Source organism: Solanum dulcamara, chromosome 12 (assembly GCF_947179165.1).
Source record: "Solanum dulcamara chromosome 12, daSolDulc1.2, whole genome shotgun sequence".
In the NCBI taxonomy this organism is placed as follows: Eukaryota; Viridiplantae; Streptophyta; class Magnoliopsida; order Solanales; family Solanaceae; genus Solanum; species Solanum dulcamara.
Genome location: NC_077248.1, coordinates 21529847 through 21550527, shown reverse-complemented (window position 1 = coordinate 21550527; position 20681 = coordinate 21529847). Strand labels below are relative to the sequence as shown.

The following is a 20681-nucleotide window of genomic DNA, read 5'->3' as shown; positions in this document are numbered from 1 at the left end:
CACTGAAAAGATTAGAAAAAATGAAAATGGCCTTGAGGGTCATTACAATATCCACTACTAAAATGACTTTCGTCCTTGAAAGTCAAAGGGTAGTAAAGAACCTAAGGGAACAAAAAGATTAGGAATCTAGGCCCATAATTTTATACCCCGTACTTTTGTAACTTGGAAGGTTCTAAAGCTTCTTAAGTTTCTTGAACCTCTTAAGCTTCTTAAGTTTTATTTAAGCTTCTTAAGTTTCTTGAAAGGATCGTAAGATTCTTATAAGTTTTCATGTGAGCCGGATAATAGATGACGCTATCAAATAACTCTAAGGAAGGGAGAATGCGATACCCCATAGTAGAGAAGATTGGAAATAGAGTTATAAGAATCTGGAAGAAATTAGAGACCAAATAATGAGTCGTAGGACTCGACATATTTATGTAAGATACCAACTTGGAAATCTTACGTACTTGAGCTACTTGAATACATGCCAAGCTTACGTAGCAAGGATTATATAGGTTCGTAAAGTAAGATGAGATTATGAACCCACGAGGGGGAAAAGAGAGTGCCACATGGCAGCATGAGGGAGTGCCACATGGCAGCATGAGGGAGTGCCACATGGCAGCAGCTGGAGCAAGGGTGGTGGACCCTATATGCCACATGGAAGCCTGTGATTGGAGGAAAGGGGTGTGTTGTCCCAATGGGGGCTTGACACATGTCACCACTTAGGGCTTGACATATGGCACCACTTAGGGGATGACATGTGTCCCTCTTAAAGTAGCCTATATATATATATATATATATATATATATATATATATATATATATATATATGTTGATGACTTTTAGTCATCCTTATCCCTTAAGTTATTACTTCATCCAAATGTTCTAGAAAAGAGAAGAAGAGGAGAGAAACCCTCAAGCTAGAGAGAGTTTCGGATTTGAAGGAAAAAAAGCCCAAAATGTTACCAAACAGCCAAGAAGTTTTAGGCGCTCTAAAGGAACATTCGAGGCAAGTTTTGATGAGGTTGACGAGTTTCGGGCAAGGTTAAGGAGGCATCAAGGCAGGACGAATTTCAATTTATCCCCAAAAAAGGTATGTGAAGCCCTTCTTTCTCTTGGCATGTTTTTTGGCATAAGTATGTGAAGCTTACCCTTTCTTTCTTTTAGCATGTCTTAGCCTTAAGTTATATATATACAAAACTTAGGAGTCATTCTATTCATAAAGCTCCGAGTATGAGTTAAGACAATTGTTCACTTCTGGATGTTAGAACTCCTGCACTAAGTGGACTTATCACCTTTTAAGTCATCTATAGGAAGAAGAGTAGTACATATAAGGCCTATCTCCTTCTTTCGTTGAAATCGCTTAAGATAAGTGAAATAATGTCTGATATGAGTTTAGAGGTAATTTCATTTATAGGTTCCGGATATAATTCGTGACTCGTAGTCACTTCTTAATACTAAGGGTCCTAAAGTAGTTAAATTACTACTCTCGAGCCATGTATATGTTGAATAGTAAGTGGAGATATAAGCTCCTATTACGAAAGGCTCTGAGAGGATAAATGTCTCTGATTGCATAAGCTGTATCTCTGATTGCATTAGCTATGTGTCTGATTACATAATTTATGTCTTTGATTGCATAAACTGTGTGGAATTATCTTGGTACACGCCTATGGTTTCCGAGGCCTTAATTAATGTAATTCCTAATAACATCTATAGGGTACCTCGGAGAATTACTTTTCTGGTCTTCAAGACAGTTCACTTGATTGTTTCATTGAGTCTCAGGAGATAAAATAGTTGCATATGGTTTCTCACTACTCTACTAGTGCATACGGTAACCCTTTTCTCACCGAGTCCTATGTGGGGCCGGGCCTAATATAATGTGTAACTTTACTACTTCTTTCACTAAGCCTCAGGCCGGAGCGATATGATATCATGATGTGATAGGTGATGCCACGTATGATGAGAGGATGTTATATATGATGATATGATATGTGACAATATAACGATGGGATAATGATACGATTATTCACCCCATCCTAGGCGGAATAAAATATGATGATTATGACACCGAGTCCTATAATAGGCCGAGTACGGTATATGGTGATATAAGGAAGGAACACCGAGTCCCTCACTAGAGGGCCGGGTATGGTATGTATATATATGACATGGTACACTATAGATGTACCCTACTCTCTTCACTGAGTCCCTTACTAAAGGGACTGATATCTTTGGTAGGCATGCATGTGCAGATATAGTGATACATTTGTGACACCGAACCCCATAATAGGCTAGATATATTATGATATATATATACGATGAGGTTATGCTATGTACGATGGTATGATGTTGTATACGATGATACGGGGAAGTGATATATATGATGAAAAGAGATGATTATATGATATTATGATGAAAATGATTTTATTGCATAAGATGCAGGCATGGTAATGGGTTAATTGTTATACCTGTCGCCTACATCCCTATTTCACTGTAATCTCATTATGATGTTTATGCTTACATACTCACTACATATTTTGTACTGACCCCCTTTTTTTGGGAGGGAGAGGGCTGCGTTTCATGCCCATAGGTACAAAAATGCAACTTGAGGATCCGCCAGGTTAGGATTCTACCCACTGGGTTTAAGAATAGCTCCATCGTGTCGGAGCCCACCTTTTGGTACCGAACTGTGATGTATATATATGTGTGTTCAAGGGTACGGATGGGCCCTGTATTACCTTATGCTTCTGTTTTTACTTTTAGAGGTTTGTAGACATGTATGTGAGTTGTGTATATGTACATATGTATAGTTGTGCCTATATGCTATGATAGCCTCGTCGGCTTATATATTTTCTTGCCTGTTGGCATAGTATGACTCAAATAGGAGACAAGTTTACTTATAGTTAGCAAGGGTACACGCGAGTGTCCAGTTGGGCACCCATCATGACCTACGGGGTTGGGTCGTGATAAATGTGGTATCAGAGCGGTCCTTTCTTGGAATGTCTATAAATCGTGTCTAGTAGAGTCATGTTTATCGGTGTGTTGTACACCACATCTATAAATAGGAGGCTACAGGACATTTAGGGTATTACATTTCTCTCTTGTCTTACATCGTGCGATAGAGCTATATTATTAGGATCATCCCTCATTGATATACTATTGTATTTACAGCAATGCCTCCAAAGAAAGCAACAGCTGCCCAGAAGTGCAAGTCAGTAGAAGATGGAACAAGTTAAGCCCTGGGAGTTATTAGGGCTCGTGCCTAGTCTATGCCGGGAATTGTGCTCCAGTTGGCGAGCTCCACTACGCCACCACCTCCGGAGGAGCTTATAGCATAAGTATCTGTGTCTCTCCAAAACCCTAGCGCATAAGCCTACAGTCCTACAACTAGGGCCAGATGATAGGGTGATGAGGGATGCAGTTCAACTATTGACCAAGTTAATGGCAGGATAGGTTCAAAGGCATGGGCTGGGGATTAGGAGGTGGTACAATGAGTGACAACCCGATAAAGATTATGGTAGAGGCCAACATAAGAAGGCTAGAATGGTTGGTGATTTAGGGGAGTTTCAAGGCAGACAGCCTTACCAGTATAGTATATACTCTTCCCAACCAGCCTGGAGGGTACCCCCTTAGTTCCCAAGTAGAATATTCAATAACGCAGGATGTCCAGGAGTCGGTCCGAGTTCCAGGGTTTCAGGTGTACCAATGAGAAAAGGGTCAAATCAGTCAAAGCCACCTTTACCTCAATGTCCTGGCTATGGTAAGGTACATTTTGGGAAATGCCGTCTTGCTACAGGTGCTAGTTTCACCTACGGCCGTCAAGGCCATTTTGTAAGAGAGTGTCCATTTAAGAGTAGATGGAAGGGCACAACTTAACCTACTGGATCAGTTGTTGGAGTTTCTTCTTTATTGGCTACGCACCCTATGAAGCAGGGTATGCATACCTCAGCAGGCCGTAGTAGAGACTATGGCGGACTTCCTCTGGATCAGGAGGCTTCTTCAAACATGGTTACGGGTATACTATTGATCTTCTCCCAGGATGTGTATGCATTGATAGATCTAGGCCCCACTCTATTATGTATATATCTCATTTTGTTGCTGATATTTGGCGCCTTGTGTGGCTGTGATAGACTATGATATACATATATATGTTGGCCCTATGAGGCATTGTTGGTATTTACTGAGTGCAGATTTGGGATAGTAAGGAATATAGAGGAAACTCTACCGATTTGTCTTTTGGAGATAAAAAGAGAATGCAATATACAGTTGTAACATATCTTGAGAGATCGTATCCACGGTAATGATAAGGATGAAAGCTCATGAAGTAGAGAAGGGTATTGTGTATATGTACCTATACTTTGGAAAATAGTGGGATCCCTCGAAGATAGGGAATAGAAATTGAAAAACAGCTGAGGCATTGTGAAATTATCAAAGGAACAAGAGGTATACATTGGAAAAAAATATGATAAACAAAAGGTGAGACACGTGTCGGCAGAGTACAAGTGCCCCGAATGGAGAATAGGATACGATTATAAGCACTAGGGACTTACTGATTGGGATGAATGAAATGTGGCTTCGGCTAAACTACTATATTAGTTATATGACTCGAGTACCAGTACTTCGACTAGATTGGGTACTAGTTAATGAGAATTCTGAGCACCCCATGGTTATATTAAGGTTTCTTACAGGGGCAACCCAAAGTATAAATGAGTTAACAGAAGGTGTAGACATGGTGCAGTATGTCAAATGTGTTGGAACAGAATCATATGCGTATGAAAAGTTGAAAATAAATAGAGGATGACATGGGTACACCCTAAAAGGGGGAAGTAGACAAGACAAATACAAGCGTGAGAGGAAATCAATTGCCACTGTTACATGTTGACAGGATCGCTTAAAATTCAAGCGAGATCACATACTGGCATGAGTTAGTAAGAGCTCTAGGCCAAAAATAAATTGATAGAAGCCGCGGTATTTGAGACTGGGCGAAGAATCATGGGTGCCTACAAAAAGGGGTGAATACGATAAGAGAGTAGGACTGAGCAAACTAAGGGCCACAAAAAGGTAGTAGGGGGCCGTGTTTGAGTAAAGATTAAGATATGGCAACATCATTGGTCGCTGATATCAGGACGTACAAGTAGCAAGAAGAATAGAAAATATCCTATGGTAGGAAATGAGGAGACCAAGAATTACGTAAAGAAAGACAAGAAAGAAGTAGGAAAAAATAGTGTTAGCACGAGCAAGTCCTAGTGTGAATTTGATATGTAAAGCAAGACAGGCCGGGAGACGAAAAGACTGCGTTTACCTCATATAAGTAGTATAAGAGTAGTTTTGCAACCAAAAAATAGTTATATATAGCATAAGACCAAGTGGAGGAGTATATGATGAAAATGAGTTACGATATTTTGGAGACATTACAGAGGAATACGAAAAGAAGTTAAATCAAATGGCCAAAAAGGACACAGTCATGGTTGAATTAAAGATCTACCCCAACACCGGTAGTAAGAGAGAAGAAGGGAGGGCAAGGAGAAACATGCAGACTAGCAAGAAGACGCTAAGGTAAATCTTGGGCTAAGTTGAGTGCCTTGCACATTATTGCAAGGATTTCTATGAAATGAGATATGAGGACTTCCTGGGGGGGTTACCCATCCTAGTACTACTCTCGACCAAGCACGCTTAACTTTAAAATTTTAGTGGGATCTGGTGCATTAGTACTGGTATGATCGCATGAGATGGAGGAATTCGAACTAGAGGCTAGGCAACGACACAAGATTATATACCTAGAGTGTTATAAGTTATGTTAAGGAAATGATAAAAAGGGCTTAAGCAAAATAAGCAGGATTAGCTAATTACTAATAGATGGCGCACTTGTATGCCACAATTATTCAACATAATACCAGTTAATGATAGGAGAACCATAGAATGGCTATACATGCCCTTGTGTGAGGGAATTTCGACACCACTTGGCGGCCAACTCGGATGGGCAAAAAGCAAAACCCAAAAGGTAAGGGTACTAGTTGATGTCGTCTAAAGAAGGCAAGAAGTAATACACAAAGTCGAAGATTCCACAATACGACCTTGTCTATAAGTCTTATTTTGCACTCCATGGATGGATGATGGTATATGGAATATCATCCGTAGTTAAAAAAATCATCCCATATTCCTTCAATCAAGGACTACCTGCTCAGTTGATATTGTGTGAAATTATAGATCAAGAGAGTGGTGAGATTTTATGAAGTTTCCATAGCTATTGTCTCAGACGAAGGAGCCTGAGTTACAGCTAACTACTAAAGATCAGCCCACACAGAGATTGGGAACACAGACAGGTCTTTGTACACTATTGTACCCTCAGATCGATGGACAAACTAAGCTTACTAGCTTAATGCTAGGAGATATGTTGCGGGCCTATACGGTTAACTCCAAATGTATCTCGGATAATTGCCTACTACTTTTCAAGATTACTTACGATATTAACTATCATTCTATTCTCTAGATGTCCCCGAAAGAAACTTAGTATGGTAAAAAGAGTAGGTCATCAATTGGTGGGTTGATGTTGGTAAAACGCGACTAATGGGACCAGGCGTGGTTTAATAAGCCGTTGAGAAGGAGAAGCTTATTCAGGAAAGAGTGTTAGTAGCTCAAAGTCGATAGAAGTCATACGTAGGTAATCGATGTCAACTTCTAGAGTTTCAAGTTAATGATTGGGCATTTCCGAAGGTACCCCCCTATAGAGAAAGTAATGAGATCCAGCAGGAAAGGGGACCTTAATCCCAGATACATTGACCTTATCATATCCTCCGCTGAATAGGCAAGGTTGCGTAAGAGCTAGACATACCAATGAATATGGAAGCGGTACATCTAGTCTTCTATGTATCAATACTTTGCAAGTACGTTGGTAATCTAACCCGGGTATATCCTATAGAGGGTATCCAGGTCACAGAGGAGTTATCCTACGAGAAGCAACCTATGACCATCCTGGGTTGGCGAAGTAGAAGATTGTGAACTAAGGATGTAGCTTCCGTCAAGGTATTGTGGCAAAATAAAAATCATGAAGAAATGACCTAGGAAGCTGAAGAGGAAGTGAAAAACAAATATCCGTACCTATTCCCTATGTCTACAGGTAATTCCAACTTCTGAAACTCTTAAGGTGATGAAAGTATGTTTTATTATAATAGAGGGGAATTTTCCCCTATAGTCTGCGTAATATTTTGAAGAAGGTTCGTTTAACCTTCGAGAACGAATATTCTAAAGGGGGAAAGGATGTTATACCCCGTACTTTTGTACCTTGGAAGGTTCTCAAGCTTTTTAAGTTTCTTGAACCTCTTAAGCTTCTTAAGTTTCTTGAAAGGATCGTAAGCTTCTTATAAGTTGTCATATGAGCTGGATAATCTATGACACTATCAAATAACTCTAAGGAAGGGAGAATGCGATACCTCATAGTAAAAAAGATTGGAAATAGAGTTATAAGAATTCGAAAGAAGTTGGAGACCAAATAATGAGTCGTAGGACTCGACTTATTTATGTAAGCTACCAACTTGGAAATCTTACGTACTTGAGCTATTTGAATACATGCCAAGCTTACGTAGCAAGCATTACATGGGTTCATAAAGTAAGATAAGATTACGAACCCACGAGGGGGAAAAGAGAGTACCACATGGCAGTTTGAGGGAGTGCCATGTGGCAGTAGCTAGAGCAAGGGTGGTGGACCCTATATGCCACGTGGAAGCTTGTGATTGGAGGAAAGAGGAGTGTTTGCCCAATGGAGGCTTGGCACGTGTCACCACTTAGGGCTTGACATGAGGCACCACTTAGGGGATAACATGTATCCCCCTTAAAGTAGCCTATATATATATATATATATATGTTGATGACTTTTAGTCATCCTTATCCCTTAAGTTATTACTTCATCCAAATATTCTAGAAAAGAGAAGAAGAGGAGAGAAACCCTCAAGATAGAGAGAGTTCCGGATTTGAGGGAAAAAAAGCCCAAAATATTACCAAACAGCCAAGAAGTTTTAGACGCGCTAAAGGAACTTCCGAGGAAAGTTTTGATGAGGTTGACGAGTTTCGGGCAAGGTTAAGGAGGCATCAAGGCAGGACGAATTTCAATTTATCCCAAAAAAAGGTATGTGAAGCCCTTCTTTGTCTTGGCATGTTTTTTGGCATGTGAAGCTTACCCTTTCTTTCTTTTGGCATGTCTTAGCCTTAAGTTATATATATACAAAACTTGGGAGTCATTCTATTCATAAAGCTCCGTGAGTCAAGACCCTTGTTTACTTCTGGATGTTAGAACTCCTACACTAAGGGGACTTATCTCCTTTCAAGTCTTCTGTAGGATGAAGAGTAGTACATATAAGGTCTATCTCCTTCTTTTGTTGAAATCGCTTAAGATAAGTGAAATAATGTCTGATATGTGTTGAAAGGTAATTCTATTTATAGGTTCCGGATATAATTCATGACTCGTAGTCACTTCTTAATACTAAGGGTCATAAAGTAGTTAAATTGCTACTCTCGAGCAATGTATATGTTGAATAGTAAGTGGATATATAAGCTTCTATTTCGGAAGGCTCTGAGAGGATAAATGTCTCTGATTACATAAGCTGTATCTCTGATTGCATAAGCTATGTGTCTGATTTCATAAGTTGTGTCTTTGATTACATAAACTGTGTGGCATTATCTTGGTACACGCCTATAGTTCCTGAGGCCCTGAATGATGTAATCCCTAATAACATATACAGGGTACCTCAGAGAATTACTTTCCTGGTCTTCAAGTGACAGTTTACTTGACTATTTTATTGAGTCTCAGGAGATGATATAGTTTCATATGGTTTCTCAGTACTCTACTAGTGCATATGGTAACCCTTTTTTCACTGAGTCCTATATGGGGCCGGGCTTAATATCATGCACAACTTTATTACTTCTTTCACCAAGTCTTGGGCCAAATGCGATATGATACCGTGACGTAATGGGTGATGCCACATACTATGAGGGGATACTATATAGATGATATGATGATGTGACGATATAACAATGCGATAATGATATGATTTTTCACCGCGTCCTAGACTGGATAAAATATGATGATTATGACATCAAGTCCCATAATGGGCCGGGTACGACATATGGTGATATAAGGAAGGAACACCGAGTCCCTCACTAGAGGGACGGGTACGGTATGTATATATACGATGTGGGTACACTATAGATATACCCTACTCTCTTCACTGAGTCCCTCACTAAAGGGTCGAATACCTTAGGTAGGCATGCATGTGCAGATATAGTGATAAATTTATGACACCGAACCCCATAATGGGCCAGATATATTATGATATATATATATACGATGAGGTTATATCATGTATGATGGTATGATGTTGTATATGATGACACATTGAAGTGATATATATGATGAAAAGAGATTATTATATGATATTATGATGAGAATGATTTTATTGCATAAGATGCAGGCACGGTAATGGGTTAATTGTTATACCTGTCCCCTATATACCTATTTTACTGTAATCTTGTTATGATGTTTATACTTACATACTGAGTACATATTTCATACTGACCCCCTTTCTTTAGGGGTGGAGGGCTGTATTTCATACCCGCAGGTACAGAAATGCTACTTGAGGATCCCCCAGCTTAGGATTCCACCCAGCGGGTTTAAGAATAGCTCCATCGTGTTAGAGCCCAGCTTTTGGTACCGAACTGTGATGTATATATTTTTGTGTTCAAGGATTCAGTAGGGCCTTATCCTGCCTTATGCTTCTGTTTTTACTCTTAGAGGTTTGTAGACATGTATATTGGTTGTGTATATGTACATATGTATAGTTGTGCCTATATGCTACGATAGCCTCATTGACTTATATATTATCTTGCCTGTTGGCAGACGATGACTCTAATTGGAGACAGGTTTACTTATAGTTAGCAAGGGTACACGTGAGTGTCTAGTTCAGACACCCTTTATGGCCTATGAGGTTGGGTCGTGACACATAAACTCTGCCAGATGTACAAGTACCTTCTCGGGTCGCACAACGCCAATCCAGAACTCAGGCTAAGAGAAAACTCTAAATTTTGCTTTTCTTCTTTATAACTCAAACCAACTTCCAATTTCTCACTTTTGATACTAACTTTAACTCAAAAAGAACAAATTCAATCGAACGCAATAGTCTCATTCAAGATAAACCAAAACCACATAGATTCTTCAGAATTAGTCGACCAACAGACAAGAGGAGATGCTAAATAACTCCCAGGTGGAATGCTTTGCTTTATACTCCAATCTCAAGACCCTTTAGTCATCATGGGTATCCTACCCATCCTAAATCATAATAACCACTCCTAGCACCATCTAAACACTTCCAAAATAACCACGAAGAAATAAAAGAACTATCTGATCATTAAAGTAAGCACTCAGCTCAGGGCACAAGCCTAGAGTTCTAACCCAATAACTCCTAAAACCAGTAACTTGAGTTTGAAATCTATCTTCCAAAACTGTAAAGGCTATTCCAAAGGAGAACCAAATCCACGTGTAGAATTATTGCATTAGGACCAACTCCAATGTCACACTACTACCAATGAAACTCTTAGAAAACTAAACCAATAACGAATCTATCTCAAAAGTAATGGAAATTGATGCCATGTGTCCATTCACCACTCCAAGAGTGCAAATCTAAGTAAAACACCAATTCAGGAGCAAAACTGACCCCATACACAGTTATTAGCATATTAAACCTGCCAAAAGTGACCCAATGAAACAGAATCGTGGTAGCAAATACCATATGTCGACCCGCCAGTGCAAGTCTAAACTAACCACTCAAACTCCTGAAAAGTTAAGCCGACAGGTAGCAAGTAAATAGATCAACCCACCAAAAGCGACTCAAATGAAACTGAACCATGGAAAGGTATGCCACAAGAATGCTATGAGCTAACCACATTAACACACATGAACCTCACACCTTGAATAAGAAACCAAGAGATGATTTCATGAATTACTTTGAATCTATCCTGGAGGAGAGTCATTTGAGAAATTCCATTCGCCCATGGAAGCAAAGGTCTAAATTAGTCAAAGCACACCACAATAGAAGACCCAATTCATCAATCTGACTCTATGAACCATGTACACACTCGTTGTAGTTTACCGGTAGAACCAAGGCACAATAAGAAATTATAGAGATTGAAGGTAGTCCTAGTTGTAAGGTAAAACAAGATTGTGACTGAAATTTTTGAGGCGTATTGACAAACCACTAAAAGTTTATAAGTCACAAGAGCACACCAAGGAAATCCTGATAAATCAAGACTCATCAATATGAACATTCTCATTCTACAATCATTCATTCCGACTAAGTGTTGGTTAGTCACAAGCATAAGAAGATCACCATTTCCATGAACTCAATCGAGCCTTCTTTACATGACACTTCAAGCTAAAACATCACTATAATTAGAATTAATAAAGTAAACTCCATTTTTGGCCTTCTCAACTCACACATAGCAATCTGACACCATATCACAAAACTAGTAAAACCAGTCAGTTAACCATCAAACTTACCATGAAGAGACAACCCAACTAAATCTGAAGGGAAAACCTTAACTTCCCCACCTTAAGAAAAAAGAATAAGAAATAAAAAAAAAATAGACAAACAAAATCTATAGTAGACCACACGGGCCATAACTACTGACACACCCCTCTCTCGGATGCAACCTCACACCAGCTAAGAATACTTGGAGGGGAAAGCTAGGAAGGGGAAACGAGGCAAAATCAAGAAAATCCTAGGATGTCTAAACAGGAATCCCTAGAGCAATCAACTAAGCTCAACATCCACAAGGTATAACTCTACCACTACCGCTAATGGTATACCTCGTACTTTTGTACCTTGGAAGGTTCTTAAGCTTCTTAAGTTTCTTGATAGGCTCTTAAGTTTCTTGAAAGGATATTAAGCTTCTTAGAAGTTACCATGTGAGGCGGATAAGCTATAATTCTATCAAATAACTCTAAGAAAAGGAGAATGTGATACCCCATAATAAGGAAGATTGGAGATAGGGTTATAAGAATCTGGAAGGAATTGGAGGCCAAGTAGTAAGTCATAGGACTCGACTTACTTGTGTAAGCTATTACTTTAGATGTGTTACATACTTAAGCTACTTGAGTACATACCAAGCATACGTAGGGAGGATTACATAGGTTCGTAAAGTAAGATGAGATTATGAACCCACGAGTAGGAAAAGAGTGTGCCATATAGTAGCGTGAAAGAGTGCTATGTGGAAGCAGATGGAGCAAGGGGGTGGACCCCACCTTCCCCATGGAAGACTCGGATTAGAGAAGGGAATTCGGTGGCCCAATGAGAGCTTGACACGTGTCACTACTTAGGGCTTGACATGTGTCACCAATTAGGGCTTGACATGTGTCACCCCCCTAAGGTAGCCTATATATATATATATATATTTTATGATTCATTATTTTATACAACCAAAGCTATTCTTATCTACAAACTTCTATAGAAAAAAAGAAGAGAAGAGAAACCTTGAGCTAGAGAAGAGAGAGTCATGGGTTGGAGAAAACAAAAAGGGTAAGTTCTCCAATTTTATTTCGTGAATTAATTATCTAGGATATACCACGATGATATTAAGGTGTTAGTATTGTAAATTTATGATTTGGGGAAGCACCAAAAGGACAACAAGAAGCCACAAAGTTTTAGTCGCGCTAAAGGAACTTCGGAGGCAAGTTTTGGTGAGTTTGGTGAGTTTTGGGCAAGGTAAGGTTTTCCCTTTCAAATTGGAGTTCATGATGATGTTATGAGGTATATTAAATGTCTTAAATAAGTTTGTAAGTGGAAAAATTGCATAAGGATGCTTGACGTTAGAAATGAACTAAATTGAAGTCATTATAGTTAAATTGAAGTCGGGTAGTGTGCTGTGATTGTAGTGCTGTGGTTGCAGATGGTTTGGTTGCGTGGTGAAGGGATGGAAGGTGTTTTAAAAAGGGTGTGGGTTCTTCTAGTTGCAGCCACATGACCCTCCATTTCATATTTTTAAAGGTTTTACGAAATAAAGATTAAAAATTTTATTTTGGTATCGTAGTTAAGCGAGTTATTTGGAGTTTATATTGTGTAAAGTTGAAGTGATTTACTTGTAAATATGCTGATGGTTGTTGTTGTTGGTATGTTTGTTGATATTTTTTCTGAGTTCAAATCTCTGGAATGTTGAAGTTATAAGGGATATGCTGACCAATTTTCAGTAACTTCGGAGCTAGTAATAAGCTAGTTAAGGGAAATGGATAAGGAAACGATTCCTTTGGATACGTGGTTGTAGATTTGGAAATTGGAAAGTGAAAGGTTATTAATCTTATTATTACTCTCATGTTAAATAGGTTCAATAGAGGACAAGGCGAATGTGGTTAAGAGTAATCCATAAGAAGTATGTGAAGCTACCTTCTTTCTCTTGGCATGTTTTTAGCATAGGTATGTAAAGCTACTCCTTCCTTCTCTTGGCATGTTTTGAGATAAGTATTACATGATGTAAGTTTTGGGGGTTATCACATCCATAAAGCTCAGAGCATGATTTATGACTCTTATCTACTTCCTAATGTTAGAACTTCCATAATAATAGAGCTATGGCTCTCAAGCCTTCTATATGATGGAGAGTAGAAAAAAAAATGTGAAGCTATCTTCCTTTCTTTGGCATGGTCTTTATGAAACAAATATATGATTTTTATATGCTTCCAAGTAAGTTCCTATTCTTAGAGCCACTTGGATGGCCAATGTTTTAGATTTCTAGAGGTTCTATTTTGATGCAATTCATAGTAACATTGAAAAGGTACTTGATATAGAGCTTGTCTTGATTTTTGAATGATAGCTCATTTTGATCATTCCATCGAATTTCAAATATGATTTAAATTGCATTTAGTTTCTCACTAATCTACTCGTGGATGCCTCAATGCTTCCTTCACTGAGCCTGGGCCAGGAGATACATAATTGTGCGTACTTTTCTGCCTTCTTTGCCGTGCCTCGATGTGAGGGGGCAGGTATGCCCTATACATGGGTGACGGAGTTATACTGTGCCATATACACATATGTTGATGCCTGATGATATGATATGATATGATATGGCCATCTAATATGATATAATTTATTATAGAGATATTCTCTACTCTAGAGTTATACTGTGCTGTGGCGCCGATGATGGGATGGTGACCACATTTTATTCACCGCATCCCGTAATGGGGCCAGATATGCCATATGTTTTTCCGCATACATTATCAGGGGTTGTGTTAAGCTTTTTGATATTTTTGGATATTTCGTTCATTTGTTTTGCACAATATGCTTTTGTGATGACTTTATTTATTACAGCCCATGCTTTACATATTCGATATATTTTCCATACTGAACCCCTTTCTTTGGGGACCGTGTTACATGCCCGCAGATACAGATGCTCATTTTGATGATCTTCTTGCTTAGGACTTCCACTCTGTTGTTCGATAGTGCTCCTTTGTCCAAAGCCCATATTTGGTACTGATTATTTTGTAGCCTATATGTATACATTAGTCAGGGCCCCGTCAACCTCTAGAAATCTAAAACATTGGCGGCGAGATCTCCTATCTCCACCTTTGTAAGTCTCCATACATTCATGCTCCATATACCTCACATAATTGACCACTTGGGGAAAGTAGACCCTATTGGTATCAAGTGTTGTGATGCTGAACGAAGAGGCAAGTTCAATCCATAAATTAACCGCTGAATTAATTCTCGCTCGATAGGAAACAAGGGGGAGTCTGTACGAACCACTCTAAAAACTAAATCATATACCCTGAAATTGGAGAAGAAACTTACTGAGGACCAACATATCAAACTCTAGGATAATAAACACTCGATGCACCCAAAACCACACCTGCTTGTGGTGTATGCTCATCGACATACTAAATTACTATTGCTGGATCAAAAGGAGTCGAGACAGTTATAGCTACTGTCGAAGCCTGGGTAGTATGTGCTAATGCTCTAGCCATGCCCATCGAAAAACTCATGCTATCCATCTAAGGGGATTGAAATCCAAAAAGATATTTAGAGTTTGATCAAAGAAATTTCACACAATTAGGAATCAAGAATAGAGTTTCCCTAAAATGCCCTATAGCCTCCCGTAGAGAAGATGCAGACATTTCCACACTGATCCGTAGGACTCTACTAGGCACTTGCTTTTATACCGATGACACCGGTGAACCTAAGCTCTGATACCACTCTATCACGATCTGATTTCTCAAGTCATGACGATATTTTCTATTAATCGACCAGTAGGTAAACCTAACCCTACAGCCCCAAACCATAGGCAACAGAATATCACAAATGGAAGAAAAGAAATAAATAATAAAAATATTAATAACATAAAAAGAGAATGAGAAATATATTACAATATAACCCCCAATACCTAGTATCAGTCGATAGTCGAGCCACTAGAACAAATAAGAAAGTACAAGATTTATGCATATACAATAATAGTAATAATAATACAAACTGTCTCCAAATACCAAATAAAGACTAGTCCAAGCCAAAATAGAAGGAAATAGGTAACTCCTGACACCAAGAGCTCACCCAAGTCTCTAAAATCCAAAAGCTACTCCACACGATAAGTAACACCCCCCTAAATTTTTCACTAAGATTTGGACCCTTCTTTGTATATGTGTAGGATCGAACCCAACTATTGTGAAGTGTATGCATGAGTTAGGATGAGTTCCCAAGTAATTTAAGAGTATTAGAGGTGATGTGGGGTCACAAAGGATCCCTAGAACCAAGCTAAGTCCAAAGAATTTATCTTGGCTAAGTTTTACAATGAGTCCGTATAAGGGGTCAATGTCTAACGATCATATCTTTTGCAATATGACGATCTATTTGTCCTATGACCTATTAAATTGAAGTTCTTCGAGTCTTCTTTCCAACGCCACCAAGATTGTAATTTTTGGAGTTCGGAGTCAAAAGTTATAACTATCCTAAGACGGACTAGTACTGCAGGAATTTCAGGCCTGTGTGGCAACTGCTGGAAACCTGGGCTTGGCACCGCAGTGGTGCGACATACCACTATCACGCCAGGAACAAGCCTCAGTAGTTTAGTCCCTGGCACGGCTCACCACTATGAGATGTGCAGGGTTTTTAAGCCTATATTCTAGAACCCAGAAAACTTAGGCTTGGAGTTGTAAGGGCGCGACGCGCCACTATAGCGCCATAAAATAGCCTCAGTAGTTTGTTCCTTGGCGCGATGCGCCACTATCAGATATGCAGGTTTTAAGCCTATATTCGACTTGGCACTGCTGTGGCGCGATGCGTCACTATAGCGCCAGGAGTGTTTTAGCCCTTTTTTCCAGATTTTTGGAGAAAGGGAAAATTGGGCATTTCCCAATTTATATATACATTGTCCTTAGGACGTTTTGGACCATTATTTCATCCCCTTACTCTCTCTAAAAAGCCCTAGAAATCCCCTTTCTTCTCTTTCAAATCCTTTTCCAACAAGGATTGCCTTTCAGAACTTCAAGAATTCATGCTTTCCACTGAAGACCCAACATCAAGACTTTTTCAAAGTCTTCTCCAAGGTATGTAAGGCTACTCAAAGTATGGGTTGAGTCCACCCATGTTCCCTACATCTTCTGTGAGATTGATTGTTCATAAGAATGAAGTTTATTGATAGATTTAGGTCAAAATAGGTCATTTTCATCTATTAACCTAATTTTTTTATTATGTTGATGTTGTGGAGTCAAGAAAGTGATGTGCTACATATTAGTATGAGTTGATTGAGATGAGAGGTCGAACATATATTGTTAATTTTCTTAACTATATTGATTATGATAAAGAATGTTAATTTTCTTAAATATGTTACTTATCTTGAATTGGTGATTTAAAACCTTGGAGTTGTGATGAGTCCCAAAAGTTTTGTTAAATGAATAGAGGAACGATTGGATAGGTTTGTATGTTGTTATAAATGAATATTTAATCTACTCTTGAAAGATATGATTGGGATTGATCAGATAGTATGATTGGGAGAGGTTTGATTGTGATAGAGATGATGAGTTGACAAGGTTCTAAATAAGACTTGTCGATATAATTTGACTGAGTTGATTGGATGGAGTTTTATGAGGATTGAATCATGGAAGGAGTATCGAGCAACTAATTGGGTAAGAGTATGTAATAACTCAAATCCAATAACTACGTCGCCAAATGTAAGAGGGGATAGAATTAATAAAGTAAACTCCATTTTTGGCCTTCTCAACTCACACATAGCAATCTGACACCATATCACAAAACTAGTAAAACCAGTCAGTTAACCATCAAACTTACCATGAAGAGACAACCCAACTAAATCTGAAGGGAAAACCTTAACTTCCCCACCTTAAGAAAAAAGAATAAGAAATAAAAAAAAAAATAGACAAACAAAATCTATAGTAGACCACACGGGCCATAACTACTGACACACCCCTCTCTCGGATGCAACCTCACACCAGCTAAGAATACTAGGAGGGGAAAGCTAGGAAGGGGAAAAGAGGCAAAATCAAGAAAATCCTAGGATGTCTAAACAGGAATCCCTAGAGCAATCAACTAAGCTCAACATCCACAAGGTATAACTCTACCACTACCGCTAATGGTATACCTCGTACTTTTGTACCTTGGAAGGTTCTTAAGCTTCTTAAGTTTCTTGATAGGCTCTTAAGTTTCTTGAAAGGATATTAAGCTTCTTAGAAGTTACCATGTGAGGCGGATAAGCTATAATTCTATCAAATAACTCTAAGAAAAGGAGAATGTGATACCCCATAATAAGGAAGATTGGAGATAGGGTTATAAGAATCTGGAAGGAATTGGAGGCCAAGTAGTAAGTCATAGGACTCGACTTACTTGTGTAAGCTATTACTTTAGATGTGTTACATACTTAAGCTACTTGAGTACATACCAAGCATACGTAGGGAGGATTACATAGGTTCGTAAAGTAAGATGAGATTATGAACCCACGAGGAGGAAAAGAGTGTGCCATATAGTAGCGTGAAAGAGTGATATGTGGAAGCATATGGAGCAAGGGGGTGGACCCCACCTTCCCCATGGAAGACTCGGATTAGAGAAGGGAATTCGGTGGCCCAATGAGAGCTTGACACGTGTCACTACTTAGGGCTTGACATGTGTCACCAATTAGGGCTTGACATGTGTCACCCCCCTAAGGTAGCCTATATATATATATATATATTTTATGATTCATTATTTTATACAACCAAAGCTATTCTTATCTACAAACTTCTATAGAAAAAAAGAAGAGAAGAGAAACCTTGAGCTAGAGAAGAGAGAGTCACGGGTTGGAGAAAATAAAAAGGGTAAGTTCTCCAATTTTATTTCGTGAATTAATTATCTAGGATATACCACGATGATATTAAGGTGTTAGTATTGTAAATTTATGATTTGGGGAAGCACCAAAAGGACAACAAGAAGCCACAAAGTTTTAGTCGCGCTAAAGGAACTTCGGAGGCAAGTTTTGGTGAGTTTGGTGAGTTTTGGGCAAGGTAAGGTTTTCCCTTTCAAATTGGAGTTCATGATGATGTTATGAGGTATATTAAATGTCTTAAATAAGTTTGTAAGTGGAAAAATTGCATAAGGATGCTTGACGTTAGAAATGAACTAAATTGAAGTCATTATAGTTAAATTGAAGTCGGGTAGTGTGCTGTGATTGTAGTGCTGTGGTTGCAGATGGTTTGGTTGCGTGGTGAAGGGATGGAAGGTGTTTTAAAAAGGGTGTGGGTTCTTCTATTTGCAGCCACATGACCCTCCATTTCATATTTTTAAAGGTTTTACGAAATAAAGATTAAAAATTTTATTTTGGTATCGTAGTTAAGCGAGTTATTTGGAGTTTATATTGTGTAAAGTTGAAGTGATTTACTTGTAAATATGCTGATGGTTGTTGTTGTTGGTATGTTTGTTGACATTTTTTCTGAGTTCAAATCTCTGGAATGTTGAAGTTATAAGGGATATGCTGACCAATTTTCAGTAACTTCGGAGCTAGTAATAAGCTAGTTAAGGGAAATGGATAAGGAAACGATTCCTTTGGATACGTGGTTGTAGATTTGGAAATTGGAAAGTGAAAGGTTATTAATCTTATTATTACTCTCATGTTAAATAGGTTCAATAGAGGACAAGGTGAATGTGGTTAAGAGTAATCCATAAGAAGTATGTGAAGCTACCTTTTTTCTCTTGGCATGTTTTTAGCATAGGTGTGTAAAGCTACTCCTTCCTTCTCTTGGCATGTTTTGAGATAAGTATTACATGATGTAAGTTTTGGGGGTTATCACATCCATAAAGCTCAGAGCATGATTTATGACTCTTATCTACTTCCTAATGTTAGAACTTCCATAATAATAGAGCTATGGCTCTCAAGCCTTCTATATGATGGAGAGTAGAAAAAAAAATGTGAAGCTATCTTCCTTTCTTTGGCATGGTCTTTATGAAACAAATATATGATTTTTATATGCTTCCAAGTAAGTTCCTATTCTTAGAGCCACTTGGATGGCCAATGTTTTAGATTTCTAGAGGTTCTATTTTGATGCAATCCATAGTAACATTGAAAAGGTACTTGATATAGAGCTTGTCTTGATTTTTGAATGATAGCTCATTTTGATCATTCCATCGAATCTCAAATATGATTTAAATTGCATTTAGTTTCTCACTAATCTACTCGTGGATGCCTCAATGCTTCCTTCACTGGGCCTGGGCCAGGAGATACATAATTGTGCGTACTTTTCTGCCTTCTTTGCCGTGCCTCGATGTGAGGGGGCAGGTATGCCCTATACATGGGTGACGGAGTTATACTGTGCCATATACACATATGTTGATGCCTGATGATATGATATGATATGATATGGCCATCTAATATGATATAATTTATTATAGAGATATTCTCTACTCTAGAGTTATACTGTGCTTTGGCGCCGATGATGGGATGGTGACCACATTTTATTCACCGCATCCCGTAATGGGGTCGGATATGCCATATGTTTTTCCGCATACATTATCAGGGGTTGTGTTAAGCTTTTTGATATTTTTGGATATTTCGTTCATTTGTTTTGCACATTCTGTTTTTGTGATGACTTTATTTATTACAGCCCATGCTTTACATATTCGATATATTTTCCATACTGAACCCCTTTCTTTGGGGACCGTGTTACATGCCCGCAGATACAGATGCTCATTTTGATGATCTTCTTGCTTAGGACTTCCACTCTGTTGTTTGATAGTGCTCCTTTGTCCAGAGCCCATATTTGGTACTGATTATTTTGTAGCCTATATGTATACATTAGTCAGGGCCCCGTCATATGATTATGCTAGAGTTTTGTAGAGGTCTATAGATATGTATTTGTGGGTTCTATATATGTTTTGGGCTTTTGTGTTCTGTGACAGCCTTATCGGTTTTTGTTAGCTACATCTATTTTCGTGCGCTATCTAGTGACCTTAATTAATTTCTATATTTGTTTATTCTGCTAATATGCTAATTTGGGCTAAGGGTACATATGGGTGCCCAGCTCTGTCATGATTCGCGGCCGACGGGATTGGGTCATAACAACCACATCAAAGTAAAACCAATATGATCCACTACTAAAAGAAATCACCTAGGGAAGATAAAAACATACACATTGTTTCAAAAAAAGATGTCATAGAAATAATAGGGAAGTAATCTGGCTAAGTAAGCACGTCCAAAAA

At 38.6% G+C, this 20681-nt stretch overlaps 1 pseudogene; it reads right to left on the bottom strand.

The window, feature by feature from the left end:
* Nucleotides 1–5587: 5587 nt before the first annotated feature.
* On the bottom strand, nt 5588–5707 carry LOC129877902 (5S ribosomal RNA; annotated as a pseudogene).
* Between the last annotated feature and the right edge of the window lie 14974 nt (nt 5708–20681).